The sequence below is a fragment of the Corvus kubaryi genome, unplaced genomic scaffold (assembly GCF_017639235.1).
Source record: "Corvus kubaryi isolate FWS band 111438036 unplaced genomic scaffold, C.kubaryi_AGA036_p1.0 split1-131, whole genome shotgun sequence".
NCBI classification, from domain to species: Eukaryota; Metazoa; Chordata; class Aves; order Passeriformes; family Corvidae; genus Corvus; species Corvus kubaryi.
In genome coordinates this window covers 6,482,581-6,500,577 of record NW_024582073.1, presented here as the reverse complement: position 1 = coordinate 6,500,577, position 17,997 = coordinate 6,482,581, and the positions used below count along the sequence as shown (strand labels likewise).

Below are 17,997 nucleotides of genomic sequence, written 5' to 3'. Positions count from 1 at the left end.
TCCCCACTTTTCCGAGACAGACCAAAAAACCCACCCACACACAGCACCCAAAAGTGTTGGTATCTCCCGGCATGAAGCAGAAGTGTCCTCTTCCAGAATCAGGCAATCAGAGAATTCTAAGCTCTCTTGGTTGCTTCATTTCACCTCAACACAAATGAGAGGCAGGATACCAACAGCAACAACCACAGTACGTGTTTCACTTAAAACTTACCAACAGAGCACAGTTCCTCTGACGCTCTGCTGGTTTGCTAACCCATATAACACTCATCAAGGCAATATGAGAGATAAAGAGATAAAGGAAAGCTTACATACAGCTAATCCTTATAATCACAAAGGATATAAAGAACATTTGTCTTAATTTGCTCTCAGACTTCTGGCACACTTTATGGTTCCTGTCTGGCAGACATATTCACTTTGAAACCTCTGGGACAGATCTGACTCTTGTGTATAAAAGCATAATATTCTACCAAGGCAACTCTGTCAGCATAAATTGGTGCAATGGAAGAAAAAACCTTCACATTAACTTCAGTAATGGATTATTTGACTGTTTAAAATTGCCATATTCAATCTCTTCTGTTACCTTACTTAGGTTTTCTAACTGCAGCAATGAAAGGAAGTGTTACCAAAAATCAACAAAAATGAAAATACTCCTTAACACAATGTAGCATTAAGAAGTAGTCATTCTTTATTCAGCCAGATGCACAAGGGGATATCCCCTCCAAAAATCATGCATGCTGAGTAGAGAAGAACTCCTGTTCATGTACTGTACGTTACATACATGTTCATTGATTTTCCCAGAATAAACATACACGTGATAATCATTTCCCCAAAATTGTTAACCTATTTTCCCTCCCCTTTACACATCCAGTCTTCTGTTCTGGGAGTCTCTTTGGTGGTCCCTGGTGGTCAATGACCCCAAAGTCATCCCTGACTGCCTGGTGAATTGGTAGATGTTGGCACAACTGGGCCGGTTGTTTTCCAGTTCTTCCTACAGAATAAGCATTGTGTAGTTCCATAGGCCAGTGGTTTTTGAGGAATGAGCATTTTATTAGCCCACCAGATGCAGTAAACAGAAGTATTACCATGTAGAAAAACATCTCAGTTTAAAGCAGGTAATGAAGTACTTCATATTGTTGCATGTGTGCTGCAAAGACATAGCATGTGAAAAAGTAACAAGTTGTTTGGTGCTGTTGCCTGGCGAAAATCACACACATCACATGTGCCTGCAGCTAATTGTTATAGCTCCCACAGAGCCCCAGGACCTCCGTACCTTCCTAGCACTGCCTTTCCATGGCAGGCACCTGGTTTTGGAGAGATGCTCACCTGGCATGTAAAGCTATTGGTCATAACACTAAGCGTTGGTGTTAGGAGAAGGCAAAAAACATCCAAACTTTAAGCTGAATAGAAAGCAACTTGGAGAACACTTTAAAAAATGTACATTTTATGAACAATGAAATCCAGTGGGCAAGTAATTTGATTCATAAGTCACATTTAATAGTTCTGTCAAACTATGTCAAAGTGACATAAAAATAATTCAGGAAAAATTTCAGAGCCTTTAGATCAACTTTAAGGTATTCACAAGCAATGAAACCAGAAAACCAAAAGTATCTCTGTTTTTATGATGATAAACATAATTTTACAACTTGCACATGAATAGCTTCTCCATTGTCTGTGGACTTTGAACAGATGCATAATAATCTTAAAATAATTCAGATAGCCTCTCTAAGACATACCACCCTCTTAATCTTATGCTTTTTGATTTGCTGCAGGAGTAGTGCACACACATACATGCACACAAAATAAGAAAAAACTATGAGGAAAAAGATTCATAAATCAGACTTTCCTGCTTAAATAAGGACATTGTATTTTCCTGAGGTAAATTTTTGATTTTATCTTGTTATAGGTGACAATATTTATCCCATTTTTCATATTCGGTATTAGTGATAAATAGCAATCAAGGAGTCAGTAGTAAATAAAAAATGTTTTATTTTCTGGAAGTATACAATCAATCAACATACTTCAATATTGATACCAAAACTGATCATTTTTTTCATATAACTTCCATTATTTTGATCCTGATTTTGCCTTAACATTGCATTGCGAGAAACTTTCCAATGAATTTCATCACCTTAACATTCAAAGAGCAATTTCTCATGTGTTTATATTTTGATTGCTTTCTTGGTGACATGAAATACTTAAGTCCAGGAAATCAATATGCAATCTGGTTTTTACTATCATAAGCCAAAGGGAAGCCACCCTCTTAGCTCTGAACCCAAGTGTACTCAATCTAAAGGAATGCAAATGATTCTAGAAGGAAGCTTTGGAAATTTTGCATTGCTTCACATCCTGTGCTTTTCTAAACAAGGTTTTTAAATAAACACAAGAACGTATACAATGGGGCACTATGAATCATCTCAAGTATGCAGCATTAGGTAGATGTTTCCTTTTAACCATTCTAGAAATGGCTATAAATCTAAAAACTATTTGTTCGAAACCCAAACAATACACCAGGAGTGTCTTCTCGCTATACAGGACACATCACTCCTGTACAGGTAGCAGCAGCTTACAGAGATAACTTGTCAAAAACATTGACTCATGCTTATGCTTTAGAAGGGGATCTGCCTGTATAAAAGAAGTATACTGTATAAAAGAAGTATATTGAGCAGACAGCAACCACAAAAACAGAAGTGATGCCAATGGTAAGATATTATGAGCCAATCATGAGATATTATGAGCTGAAAGTGCATAGAGGTTTATCATATCCATCTTTTTGTCTGAAAAAGAGACAAAAGAGTTCAAGTATTAACTGCAGAAATATACTTGTCAAATAAAAACAGTGTAACTTGTGTGTTACCAAAATAGGAAAAATTTTCTTGTTGCTGTAACATCAAATGTCCTCACTTATTTTACAGCTTTACCTGCAGATATGTTTACTCTAAAAAGCAAGCCTTCAAGCTTTCATATGATTGCATGAAACTTTGACTATAACTGGTAAAATGCTGTATATGATGGTGTAACAATTCATAACTTTTTGAAAGTTTGTTCTTAATTGTAGTTAAAAACTGCTTAAGAATCATCTATGTTTTAAAAAATAGATAGTTTGACAAATAAATATATTTTTAAAAATAAAACATAAATAAAACTGGGATTATGTACAATGAGTGAAGGCCATCTGTAAGTTTGGGATAAACTCACACTTGGAAATACTTTTCTTTAAGATGCTATAATTGAAAAAGTCAAAGAATAATTAAAAATTCTAAATAATCAAAATGAAGTATTTCTGGTTAGGTTTCAAAATTTGTCTTACAGGAAATGTTTTTTCCTCTCATTTTTGCAAAATTCTGTTCCAAACAAATTTGAATTATATTTCCCTGCTCCTGCTCCATGTTGTGGCAACTGCAGAGAGGAAAATAAAGATACCACTTCACCCTGATAAATAGGTAAGATAGATCCCTAAGAAAGATGGTATAAAAATTAACATTCAAAAGATGTCCCAAGAGCTTTCCTACTCCTGAGGTGAAAGCAGTTACACCTCCACTGCATTAGCAACACTGAATATACATTTTTATGACCTGTCCTCTGCTCTCTGCACTGACTTCAGCTAAAATTCACCTGGTACAAAGTAGTTCTTATCTGGAATAGCCTGTTACACAACACTGACCACCCCCTTCATATCTCAGGGATTTATGGCAGATGAAATAACCAGTGTGTAAGTGTGAGCTACATGTAATGATTAATGAGGATCAAATGAAAAACATGAGCACACACACACATTGAATGTCAAATACTACTTCTCTCATCTCCAATTAGTTCATGGATAAAATTTCTAGTCCTGTAGCTCTCAGAGAGTCCAGTGTTGTGGATCTATGACACTTGTATGGTCAGGCAGTATGGTGCCTAGTCTAAAAAAAATTCAACAAAGGCCACCAAAAGCTATCAGAAGTTTCTGCAAATTCAGCAGAGAGCACATAGCAGTAGGGCAGTACCACCTTCTGATATCTTGAAATAGTACTACATTTTTATAAGTTTGGCTCAACATTAAGGACTGACAGTAAAATGCTGATAGGTAATGTTAATAGTAAAAACAAAAACAAAAGCCAAACTAAACAAGTATGTAATACAAACACAACAAATAACTAAATAAGTGTCCAAACACCACCAGAAACTTTCTAGAGCTGAGGAACCTGCTCAACTCTGACAAGCCATTGCAATGGCTGGTTACTTTTTAATAAGAAGCTTCACTTTTAAATTTCAAGTTTAAATGTTTCTTCTTTCACAAGTCAGATACTGAACATCTCTTATCAAAGTTTGTTCTCACAGTTATAAATAGATTTTTCAGCACTTAAATTTCTCCTTGATAATTTAAACAGACTGAGCATCTTTAGGAACTAATTAAAGGCCTGTTTCCTAATTGTTCCCTTACTCTTTTTTTTCTTTTCTCAATCTTCTTCAATACTTTTTTGTTTTAGACTTCAGAACTGAATGTAGCATTCTTTCAGTAATCTTATCAACATCAAAAGGAATCCAGATATTAGTAGGAACATGTAATTCCAGCATTAAACATCATCATCTTGACATTGTTCCTTAAGCTCATGTATAGATTCTCAGTGGAAAAATACATCATTAAAAAAACAATTTGACATTCTCCCTATGATATTTATTTTGCAAAACCTCTCCATGGGTTTCAGTTCTCTCGGCACAACCTTCCCATTCTGTTGTTCTCCGCAAAATGGTTTCCGACCCTTCAGGTTGTCACTGACAACACCTAGAGCATATTTTTTGAAAAACACATGCTCTTTTTGATTTCTTTCATTCTTATTACCTGCTTTCCAGAAACAGTTCATCTTTGGGAAGGAGCTTAGCTGGGTTTAACTGAAAAGATTGATGAAAAAGCAATCTTAAAAATATTATTTCTCTTAATTACTGTATAGTAGATACTTGTTCTCTCTGATTCTAACCAAATGGACCCAAGTGAGATGTTTTGTGGATTGACTCACTTGAACGAGGAGCTATGAAATTGGGGAGGCAGATGGTAAAGGTGACACTGGGAGTGGACAGTGAGAGGCAGATCATCATGAGCAATTTATTCCTGCTAGGCTTGGAATGACAGCAAAAAAGGAGATACCTCAGCAGCACTTTGCTCATTTCACCTGGTCAGAGGCAGCCTAGGTGTCTCCCAGTAAAGAGGACATGGCATGCCTACACAACGTGTTTGCAACAGGAGAATGGGCCAGGTCCCCAGCAGTATGAGTTGGAAGCATGCAAGTGTGAAGACAGCCAGCAAACAAGGATATGAGGCATTAGGCGAAGCGGCCACAAAGCCTGGCCATCTCTGAGCCGGCGCTAACTGCGCCCTCCCACCTCTACCAAAGAGCACTCACACATTTGCATGAGAGCAGCAACACTGACTCAGAGGCTGTGTTTGTTCTGGTGGCCAGGGTTTGATGCTCTGTGAGACCAGGCACACACGCAGACCAGACTATGCATCGTGAGTATCAGCAACTATGTTTCGGCCAAGTGTTGTCTTCAGCAGCAGGCTTGGTTCAATGGAGAAGTTATGAATGTCCTGAGGGGAAGATCACAGCCTTTGAGGAATCGTATGATTTTAATAAGCAAACACTAATACTATTACTCTTCTCTATTAATTATATTTTACTAGAAATAAAGCCTAGGTTATTTCTGAGAGAGATATTTTTTCCTACATGCATTCCACTTTGACAGTAAACACAACACAAAGATAATCTGTGCAATATCCAATATTGCTTTATCCCAATGACCTGTGAAAAAATTAAAATGGCATTAATATGCTAGCTTTTCAGATCTAGACTGCAGTTGTTGAGGATCTTTTAATTATCTTTAATTACATTAACAACAGAAAAAAAATACTAAAAACCTCTGTAAGACAGAAAACCACACTTGGCTCAAGTACACCTCAGTGTGTTGGTTTTAGGTTAATTTTTAAAGGTAGAGTTTTTCCTTTCATCTATTCCATATTATCTTCCTAATTTTAGCATTTTTATATGAATATTAAGTTAACAGCAAGCAGCTCACATATAATGTTTGTACAACATCATTAAACTTCGTTTGGTGGCACTTTACTCTTAGTGGGTATTTGTGAGCAAAGATAGTAAGGATAAAATATCTCTTGATTCCTTCTACTCAAAGGACAAACAGCTTGTAGCCATTCCCTGAAACATATAGAAAAATGACAGAAACCTGCAGGCAGAATCTTCCTGTGTATGAAAATCATTGCATGAAACAAAAGCCATATGGAAACAAAACTGAGATCAATTCAGGGAATTAAACACCAATAATCACAAAGGTGTTTGCACAAAAACCAAAATACACACTTCCACAACGCAGGCATTCTGGGTCTTTTGACTCAGTTTCCCCACCTACTGGTGTGAATATCCAATGTTAAGGACCTCTGGTTCCATAATTCCCTCTCAGTTTTCAGAAACCCTGCACACTATCCATGGTCAATGAAGCTACGGAGCCCGTCACAACGCTACAATGGAAGATGGCCAGGAAGATGTCCCTGTCACACAATGCCGTGGCTGGCTGTGTCACTGCTCCTGCGCGCTCCTCTTGGCTGTCTCCGAGCGAGCTCTTGTGGTCCCCTGCCTTTTGTACAGCCCTGGAAAGGGATTTTCGTACTTCCAAACTGTCTAGCAATCATTGCTTTACCAGTATTATGATCTCTGTGTCAGTTATTTTAACTCTTACTCCAATTCGCTGTGAAATTGGTTCTGGCGAAGCCCCAGAGACCTTTCTCCCTTCTCTCCCCATTTCTGAGGCACTGAACTCTCATACCCCGTGACCCGGGGCTGAGATTGGGTTATGCAGAAGCCTCGCTCGCCCTGCATCAAATTCAAACCATTTTCTGCTTATTCAACCACTGAGAATAGCACCGCCTCGTTACGGCTGCAGACGGAGCTCAGAGGCGCTGTGAGGCAGGCGGCCGGGGCGCGGCGGCTCCTGACCCTTCCGCCGTGCTATCAATAGATGGCAGCACTCCCGAGCGCCGCGCGAGGAACATACTCCCGGCGGGAACACAGGACCAGCTTTCCAACAGAGTGCACGCAGCAGGTGTTAACAGCCTCGGCCCATCACGGAATGGCTCGGTGCACGCTGGCAACAAAGCAGAAGTATGGAGATGGCCCTTCAGTAAAATGTTTGCAGTACATTTGGAACCGGTCAATAACAGGAACTGAAATAAAGTTCCCACTTGAAACTTTACTGGTGTGGGTGGAAGTCCTAAAATGGTGTATAGCAATGAGAGAAAGCAATAGTCGAACCAGGTCAGGATGCCCTTTGCAACAAATTAAACCACAAGTTTTAACTCGCAAGCGGTGAGACTTTGGAATAGCCCACTACACAATTTGACCAGTTTGTGTGTTTAGTAGAAAGATGCAACTTATATTACATGAAAATTTGAATGTGCATTAAAAAAAACTTCTCCCTAGAAAAGATGAGTCTTTCAGGAGTGTCTCAAAATTACTGCGTCTCCCCACCCCCCTTGCACTCAATGTGACTCTTTTTTTTTGTCTGGACCAAATTTTTAGCTTCCTGTTTTGTCACTTCCTCTATTCAAAAATATACTTTTCAAGATAATACTTTTTCTGTTCACAGAATGTCTCTTTAATCACAAATAACATTTCCTCACTCTCCACACAGGACACCCCCCTCTCCCCCCCCCCCCTCCCCCCCACCATATCATTCCTTAACGTTCCTTTTTCCTGTCTGTTTTTCCTTTCATTCATTTCTCATGCTCTTAGAGTGAAAACCTTCACATTAAATCATCTCTTTGCAGTCCCGCATGTTGTAAATTCACGGAGTCGGACAGATTATGAAAACTGGCCAAGGGATCTGGTGATCTCTGAAGGATGTGTGAAATGGGAATATGACTGAGCCTTGCTGCTGCCATACAAATGGAGATGCTGCTAGGGAGACACTTTTTACTATGATGTTTGATATATCTGCTCATAAATGTAAATATTTATGCTACAAAACTATTAAAGCAGATCATTAATAATTTTTTTCACACAAAGGATGTTTCAATATAATATCCTGAACAGATAATATCCAGTAAAAGAGGAAAAGATACCTTCTTCAAAGCATTCAGACTAAGAATCTTGAATATCATTGTTCAATTTCAATATTAAAAGGACTCAGAACACTGAATTCAAGACCTTTAATTTCCTGCACCATGCTATATACTTTCAAGAAGTAATTTTGCAAAAGAAGAAAAATATTTTGCTATTCTTTTCAGCAGCTGATCTTTTATTTCTGCTTAAGGCCTCCCAAGTTCTGGAGCAATTAGCAATTTCTTGCACAGATATTGACTGAGTTAAAATGCAAAGTCTGCAGCATCGCTTCTGGATGCCTAAAATCAGTCCTAATGTCAGCAACAGGGGTAGTGCCATTCATATCCATTAGAGTTCTTTCAGTCTGCTGTATGTCTACAGCAGAAAGTGCTATGAGTGCCAACATTAAATTCTGGCTTCTAATCAACAGTGTCATAGTATGCTTGTTAGGTGTTATGATAAGTTGAGCTTGAAGCAGATGGCTACACTCATGGAGGGATCTAACATTTTCATTTTGTGGTCAAGGTTGGGGAATATATGTGCTGGACAAGGTGGAAATGCTTCAGCACATCACCCAGCTCTCCCAGCAGGTTTAAGAACTCTTTTCTCTCTCTCTCTTCTTTTTTTTTTTTTTTTTTTTTTTTTAAACTTTTTCTTTGCCTCTTTAAGATAAACCTAGTTCACCATGGATTGAAGCCTGTATCATCCACTTGCTTTATGGGCTCTTCTGACTTCACTGGTCACAATCTCTCTCAGAATTCCTTTGGGGATTTCAAAATCATGTAGTTAACATCACCTTGTCTTTAAATTTAGCTAGATGACATCAGGCTTGTTTTCTTGAAGCTTTTTTTTCCCCAGTCTTTCATGCAAAAGCCAAATATTCAGACTCACCACAGAATTCCTTCCTTGTTTTTACCCTGGCAGAATAGCACTCAAGTATTCTTTCAGTCATCTCCAAGCATGTTTAGCTAAGCTTCAGGTTGGGGAGGACTTTCTGCCAAGATGAAAAGAGGCAAAAGAGAGTCATGAGATAAAGTGGAAAAGATTTCCTCAGAAGGGTGAAAACCAACAGTTCTCCTGTGAAGTTCTGATAACAGGGAGATAGCCCGGGGCTGCAATCAGAGGTAAAAGCCCTCATGCTTGTTAATTTATTCTCCTTTTCTAAGCAACAGAGATCACTGCAGAAAGGTATGACTATGGAGATATGGATTGTTGAAGATAATTTATGGTATGCAATTCTACTTCAACTTATCAAAAATGTGCAGAGGAGGGAAGTGACACCTACACTTGCAGCCAGAGGGTGGCCATAGATCTATTTCTGCTGCACTGGAAGCTGCATCCCCCTCTCCTGTCACGATTATTTGCACATCCAGTACCCAGTCAAAGTGCAGTCACATCCTTGCTGTGTGGCAGCATCAGTCATGGGACTGTGGAGTGGGGGAGCAGGCAGAACAGCTAGCTCCTCTATTCGTCCTTGCAGGTCATGGGTGTTGCAGGTTGCACATCTGGCACATGTTGAAAAGAAGCATTGCTTTTCACACAGGGGGTATATGACTGGTCACAGCAGAGAAACTGCTGCAGAGACCTGGAAAGCTGCCAGCAGAAAGGACCTGAGGGTGCTGGTTGACAGTGGTAAAACATGAGCCAGTGGGTGCCCACGTGGCCAAGAAGGTCAATGGCATCCTGGCCTGTATCAGAAATTTTGTGGCCAGCAGGACCAGGGCAGTGATTGTCCCCCTGTGCTCGGCACTGGTGAGGCCGCACCTCAAATCCTGCATCCAGTTCAGGCCCCTCACTACAAGAAGGACACTGAGGTGCTGCAGTGAGTCCAGAGAAGGGCAATGGAGCTGGTGAAGGGTCTGGAGCACAAGACTGATGAGGAGTGACTGTGGGACCTGGGGTTGTTTAGCCGGGAGCAAAGGAGGCTCAGGGATGTTATCACACTCTACAAGTTCTTGATAGGAGATTGTAGCCAGGTGGGAGTTGGTCTCTTCTCCCAAGTAAGAAGTGACAGGAAAATAGTAAGAAGCCTCAAGTTGTTCCAGAGGAGGTTTATACTGATTGTTAGGGAAAATTCCTTCCCAAAAGTGTTGTCAAGCATTGGAACAGGCTGGCCAGGGAAGAGGTTGAGTCACCATCCCTAGAGGTATTCAAAAGACATATAGATGTGACACTCGGGGACATAGTTTAGTGTTGGACTTCACAATGTTAGGTTTACTGTTGGACTAGGTGATCTTAAAGGTAATTTCTAACCTTAGCAATTCTGTAATTCTGTGAAATCAGAGCAGCTTCTGATTGACACCACAGTATTTTGGATCTGTGAGCCCTTCTCAGACACAAAGACAGGAAACAGTTCTTAGATGCACAAAGGCAATGGCAACAGAATCACGCTGTAGAAGGGAGGAATTTTGCTATGAAGTGCATCTGGCACATGGACCATATCTCAACTAATACTGGTTTGATGAGCAAAAAATATGAAAATTATCTATCATTCTCAACAGGTTATATAACTAAAGGAAAGAAGAGTAATGTCAAAGGTTAACACAATGCACAGTCTTCACTTAAAGCTAATCCACTAAACAACATGCAGTCTATACCCTCCAGGAAAATATTTTCCATCATGGAGAATCTTTTCTACAAGAGTTAAGATGGTGTTCTGCAAGCCAGTAATAAGTTCTACTTCGTATTGCACACAATTAGAAATTGTTGCATAGATGAAAACTCTGTTTTGTTATGCTTTATAGATGCATATCAGTGAACTAATTTTGTTATTACTTAATCAAGGTAACAATTAAATTTCATTACCTAAAAAATTCCTTTTATACAGTGATCTTGAAGAAAAGGATGAATACTTTAGATGTTTGTATTAATCAGATCCTGTACCACACAGACCAATTTCAGCATGATTCCCCTAGCGATGATTCTGCAAACTGCATCTCACCTCCGGGTATTTGAGACAACCGTTGTACCAGATTCCCACTGCTTGTTTTATCTTCTTGCTGCTGTTTGCAGTCTTGTAGTCATACACAAGACTATTTAGGGGGAGACTGCAATAAGTGGAAGGGACAACCCTTCCCTGAGCCATTTTTACAAGGCTTATTCCCATCTCTTCTTCTCATTTCACCAGCAGAACAGGGAACACTGTGCCCAGGAATCAATTGCTGGGTAAGCAGCGGCACCTGCCACCTTCTATTGCCCCACACATGTTTAAGGTATTGTAGCCCCCTCGCTAAGTTACTGTGGGTCAGGCTGGTGATGTCTTCTGGTCTCTTTCTCATATTCTGCTAGCATGAACCATCTGTTTTCTGCAGAGATTTCAAATACTTTTCAAAGCTTTTAGAAAGAATAGATTTTATGTCTGAATAATATTCTGTGGTCTTATTTTCAATATGTATTGTGCCATATGTATTTTATCTAGGGGTTTTTTACCTTTTTAAATTTTTTTTAAATTTAGAACCACAAAGTTGTTGGGCCACTGCCAGCTTTTTCAATTCTTTAACCAGGCGTTTCTATGGAAAGGAGGTAGTTTGAATTGTAAAACTAGGTCCTACTCTTTACTCTTTTTTGTTTGTTTGTTTGTTTTGAAAAGAATTGGTTTAGGCATCACAACAGGTTGTGTGACATACTTCATTTTTCATCAGTTTCTTGCCTGGAGGCAGCAAGAACGCTTAAATTTGCAGAGTAAGTGGGGCAGATACAAGAGCCTTTATAAGTCATCAAGCTTCACTCAGTCCTTACTTCAGGGAGTTCCAAATAGCAACAGCATCACATCTTGTTTTCTTCATTCTTACTTATGACTCTTTCTACAATACCATAAATTTGCTTCTGCAAGGGAGCCAGAAAAAGAAGGATGCATTTGGTGGCAATAGACAGAAGCTGTCTTCTCAGAAACATGGCAGAGGTGTTAGGAGAGAATTTAATTAGCCCTCATAAAAAATTGAGAAAAAGTGGAAATAAATTTGTATTATTGTTCTTGGGAAAGGAAGAAACAGTGAAGTGGGATGGAGAGAAAAACACATTTTGGATCTATGAAGAAGGAATATGTGCTTTGTAACATTCTGTGAAGTAGCGTGGAAAGGATGGATTTACCATTTCCAAACATCCATGTGACCCTTTTTGAAGAAAACAATTTTAGCATGCAGAGTGAGAGGAAAAATGATAATTTAGATGTCAAGGTGACAATTTTCTTTTGCTTTATGGAATTCTCTTGACACTGTATAGAAATCCATTAGCTACCCTGCTTACTATTCTAATACCTAAATTTTTCCATTCTGTTTAGTATTGCTAGTGAGACCTGCAGTATTTCTTATTCTGAAGGCCTTCAGATATTTTCAAGATGCAGTATTTCATTGTTATGAAATAACAATAAAAATATTTTAAAATAAGTGTGTGGTGTTAATCCTGTTACCATTTTCTCATTGTGTCCACAGTCAAGGTAAATGTAGTCATTATAAACTTATTTTCCCTATGACTTTGCTCAGAATGCTAAGAAAGTCTTATCACTTTATTTCTTTATCTTAGAATAAGGACAATTTTAAAACTGCAGAACTGACCTATGTAAGGCTTTTCAAGGACCAAGATGACAATGATGACCCTTGCTTGTTGTGGGCTTGTTGTGGGCCCACACAACTTGTTTTACAATAACCTTTAACCTGCAGAAAAATAAGATGGGGGAGAGAAAGAAGGAGAGAGAACGAAAGAAAGAATGAAAGAATGACAGAATGACAGAATGAAACAAAGAAAGAAAGCTCAGTGACTTCACATTATCCCCTCCTTGTCTGGAAACCATAGAAACCAAACTGAAAGTACAGCCAAGAAGTTCGTCATTTGGCTATCTCTGGCTGATCTCCATGGAAACATTTCACTTTTTGTTGAAAGGAAAGATTTTCAAATCAGACAAATGGCCGCAGTCTGACGGGTTATGACATCTTTGGGAAGAATTTAAAGAACAAAAACAATGTCAAGTGTTCCTGTTTTACATACTTGTGTTACACTTTGCTTTCATGCTATTTTATTTAATTACAATTGCAGCTTTTCTTTCAGAGTTGTGTTTGCAAATCAGACATTACATTTGGGGAAAAAGGTAATACCCTGCCAACAAACCAGGGTCTATTCACTCTAGTGTCCAATTTAGATGTTACTTGCTGTAAAATATAGAGATTATCCAATACCTTTTTTTTGCATGCTTTGCCTGGAAGACTGAATAGAGGTGTTGAATGTGTCGTAACAACTAAAACTGAGAGTTAAGAAAATGCTCAATACCAGCAAGTCACACCTCTCAGAGTTATCCTTTCAGGAACTCTGCAGAGCCAGGAAGGTACTTCTGCCTGCTTCCCACTGCTTACCTTTTGAATTACAATTAAAATAAACACTGGATGATCATGGAAAAATCTACAGACACAACAACTAATATGAAAGGCACTTCCATAGGACTCAAGGCTTTTATTGATCCCTCATAAGTCTTTGGGCACTTAGAGTACATGCCTGTGAGGGTGCTTTCATCAGAGGTAGAGAGGTGGAGTGACCTGAGGATCTTACAGAGGCTTCAGAGTATGGTCATATCCCATATGCATATGGTCGGTACCCAGCAGCTCAGCCACATCAGCAGCAAGGCTGCTCAGGGCACAAAAGAGAAGGCTCTGAAAGACTCCTCCTTTACAATGGCATTTAGTTGTATGTAGGTACCATCTACACTGTATCTACCACTGTGTGTAAGATGTGTCTAAGCAGTACAGATACTCTGCTGAACTACAAATTCTGCACTGAAAATTAAAAAGTCTTGTTACAAAGTGGTTTGAGGTACTAAACCATAATTCATTTGTCCTTAGGCAGTTCCAAGTTACTGCTGCAACTATTCTATCCTATTCTAAATTTTTACTTGCTTCTTTTACCGGTAGTACATATAGTATAAGTGAGAAGAGGGTAAATTTTTCTGCTAATTTAAATACACACAGAAGCTCCACTGCCAGAAAGCTCTTAGGCAACAAAGGAAGGAAAAATGCTGATGCCATCTTACCTTAAACAGAAAAAAGAAAAGAATCCACAGCCATCCTAACACTATTAAAGAATTATTCTGTTTATCATTGTGTACAGCTCAACAAAGTACAGTGCATATGGGATATGACTTACAGTCTTAGAAAAGCCTCTCAATTTCTCTGATTCATCATGCAATGAATATTATTTCCAACATTATTGCATTATGACTTAGCTAATGCCTCATGGTGGCAGTTTATTACACTGCTCCTATCAGTGACCTACCTGCAAAGAGATGGTGACAACAGAAATTAATGTAAGAGAAATGTCACCAGCAATGAAGAGACATCATCTGACTTCAGCTACAGACAAACTGTCACTGAACAAAAGAGAGAAAATATGCTGATGCTTTTTGAAAGACTGTCAAAAAGACTGCAATGAATTATAGAGACAGAAGTAAACAGAGCAGGAAACTCAAGGAAGTAATGAAAAAACATTCATTAAGAGAAAGTGATGGACAAAATATGGCTCTGCTGAAAGTTTTATCAAACAGTCAAAGTAAAATAATAGTCCAGAGACAAGAGCAAGAAGAAGGTTATATCTACATAGTTAGAAGAAGTTACTTTACCAATATACAGATAAAGATTTGTATGAAAAAGATGACAGAATTTGGTCCAGAATATTCAAATCTGCTTAAGAAGTATTCTAAATATTTTGACCACATCTGGCTTCTCTGTACAGTTCAACAGTTAGGATCTAGAATATCAGTGGGAAGATGCCCTTTGCATTAAAACCCCTCTAATACCAAAATATAATAAAACAGAATACAATAAAACAGTTGTGCAGGAGCAAACTACAGGATTTAGGTTAGGTTTGCTCAATGATCTTAAAGGATTTTTTTAACCTAAATGATTTTGTGATAAAGGTGGTTAACAGTGGTATAGTTATTGCTCTCACTGCCCATAATTATGGTATGGATATGTCAGTTTTGTAGACTACTTGATCTGTTAACATATGGGAAGGCAGGGTGTCTATTATTTTAACAGGTATAGCAGATTGACATTTTCCAGCTTGATTCCACTGAAGTTTGGGTGACTTTTTTAATTGACTCTTGAGAATTCAAAATCAATCTCAGGAAATTTTTGAAGTTGTTGTGTATGGGGAAAAAAAAGGCATTTTCTATTTGTGCTTATGTGGATTAACTGCCCAAACCCCAGAAGAAAGGTGATTGACTTAATAGTACCCAACAATGTCAATCTAAAAGCTGTCTTTGTGTCCTGATGCATATACAGAAAAAAGGGGCTGTAGGCAAGGCATCCAACTTGTTCTGTTCAGCACTGCTGCTTCCCAGAGTATCGGTTTCAAGAGATCCATGGATCAGCTGGAGAGAACCTAGAGGAAGACAAGAAAAATAATCAGAGGGTTACAAAATGTCCTAGAGGGAATGATTGAATTAATTGCAGCTACTTAGTTTGGAGAGAAGAAAGCTAGAAAGAGACTGAGCAGCCTTCTGATATGCAAAATCTTCTTGTAAGGAGAATAGATCAATCTGTTTTCTGTGTCCATTGCAGGAAAGTCAAGGAACAACAGACTTATACTGCACCTGGGGGATTTGGTCTAGAGATCAAGAGAGATGTGTTTCTAGCCTTAAGCATTGTCATACTTTTCCTAATAGAAATAGAGAAATTTCCCTCACTAGCAGTTTTTGAGACCACATCACACAAACATCTGTCAGGAACTACTTATACCTAATAGGTACTGCTTGAGCCAGAAGAACTGGATACATCAGAGTTTACCTGCTTTACTCTGGAGGCCAGAGCCACAGACCCCTTCGATGGCAACTGAGGCACAGGGCAAACTTGATTCCCTTCTTTAACCAGGAAAGCCAAAGGGGAACTCATCACTTACTTGTAAACCACTGGTCACGTTATTTCAGCTGTGCCAGACTAGACAGCCTCCCCAGGTCCTTAGACCTTGTTTCCTACAATATTCCAAAATGAGGAATTGGGAGTGGTAGAAACAGAGCATTTCAGCTTTTTAACATGTGACAAAGCAATCACGCTTGAAACTTGAATTCTAGTGTGAAAACAAGACTTAGAAATCAGGTGAAAATAGATTTGGATTAAGATAATTTAGGGAACTTTAAGTATCCTATGTGGCATAGCTGTTAGAAATTTTTTTTAAAAATCCTCCTCTGGATGCTTACTTGCAAGTCACCTCTTTGTATGAAAAATAAAGGATACAACAGCATCTCCCCACCCCTCCTCTGTCAGGCCTTTCCCTTTCCCTCCAGTAGGACAGGAGGCTGCATGAGCTCCTAGGACATTGACAATCCTTGAAGGCAGTAAATATTCCTGCAGCAATAAAAAGCCAGGCAGTAGTGATATAGGGCAACCAATAATTACTGTGCAATTTAGATAAAGCACCCTTCAAATGCTAATTTAAAAAAAAAAAAATTATTATGCTTCAAAAACTATGAATGTGCATCACTACAGGGTAGTTTTAGACTAGAATTTCCTGGATTTCTATATTTAATAATTACACTTCTATTGTTCTTGCCTCAATTGAAACTATTTTGTGGCTACTAAGACCACCCTCGCATGAGCCTCTTCTTTGCTTTCACACAAAAATATGAAAATTTCCCCTTGACTTTTCTTGCTGTAGCTTGTAACAGAACTGCATCTGGAAACATCATACCATATTCTTATACTACTTTTACAGCAGGAACTGCTAAGTACTTTGGCTCGCTTACAAATTCCTCAATTCACTAAGATATAATTGTGCTGTGATTCATGCCTTTGCTAAATCTATGCAAGTTGTGGGCATGATTATTAACATCACATTAAACCCTAGAACTAAAGAGATTAGCAAACAGATTTTTTTTTTCCTGGACATTGGCACTTGGGAGATAAATTACACTGTCAAAATGTTTAAGGAAAACAAAGCACAATTATGACAGAAATGCTTTTATTTTACAGATTGCTCTATTTTGAAAGAGTTCTGCAATTGTTATATGGCAAAATATAGCATAATTTGAGCATTTGTTTATCCATGGAACAGCACAAGCACAGCATAAAACAACCTTAAGTGTTCAATTCAGGAACTTACAGTATTATTTCTTAATTTCAATAGAATTTCACACTCAGAATGTTATAAGCCTCTGTAGTGACATACAAATAGGCCACTGTATGTCACCTTGTAATTTCTGTGAAGACCATAACATGTCTTTGAACTGCAACCATTGGGCCACACATGGCCTCACTGACTTCATTTCAAATTTAAGTTTTGCTCGGTTTCAAATTTAAACTACTGCCTTTTCTTATGAGTTTTTCTGCTGACTGGTATCTCTTCCCAGCACACGTATGCATCAGCTATGATCAAATAATCATTCAACTACACTAAAAATCATGGGCTCTTACTTTTCATTTCTAGGCAGATTTTTATTTTTTTTCCCACATCCTCTAAATGTTTTGCTCAGCAGATTTTTTTCTAGGATACTGCAGATTTTCCAAGGAGGGAAGGGGTAAATTAGGAAACTGTCAGCCAGGGTAGAAGGGGTGAATTAAATTGGTAACAACACATGCCATTGACTTCACAAAACTCTAAAGTGTGTTAAAGAGTAACAGGAATTATACTGTGGCTGCAGAATATTGTCACCGCAGCTTCTCAGGAATTTCTCATGTAAATTTACAGAGGAATTCCAGCGGAGAAGGGAAGTCTGACAAGAAATAACAGCTTAAACTTTTTAAATGGAAAATTTGATGACAAGGATGTCTTGCCAGGCCAGTTGATGGTGGCAGAGATAACCTTCTTAAATAGTTCTAAAAATTTATTTTTTATGTCCTTTCTCAGCAAGATCATTGCAGAGAGCTGTGCTAAAAAATTGTGGTTAGGGAAAAATTATACTATATGCATCATCCATCACTAGGAATCTCTG

General features: G+C 38.5%; 1 long non-coding RNA gene across 1 annotated transcript; it reads right to left on the bottom strand.

Moving 5' to 3' along the window:
- Nucleotides 1-799: 799 nt before the first annotated feature.
- LOC121676734 lies at nt 800-16,607 on the bottom strand. The gene is made up of 3 exons (XR_006020569.1): nt 12,641-16,607; nt 8,979-9,081; nt 800-7,131 (listed from the first exon to the last, which is right to left on the bottom strand). It is a non-coding gene; the product is annotated as an uncharacterized LOC121676734 (long non-coding RNA).
- Between the last annotated feature and the right edge of the window lie 1,390 nt (nt 16,608-17,997).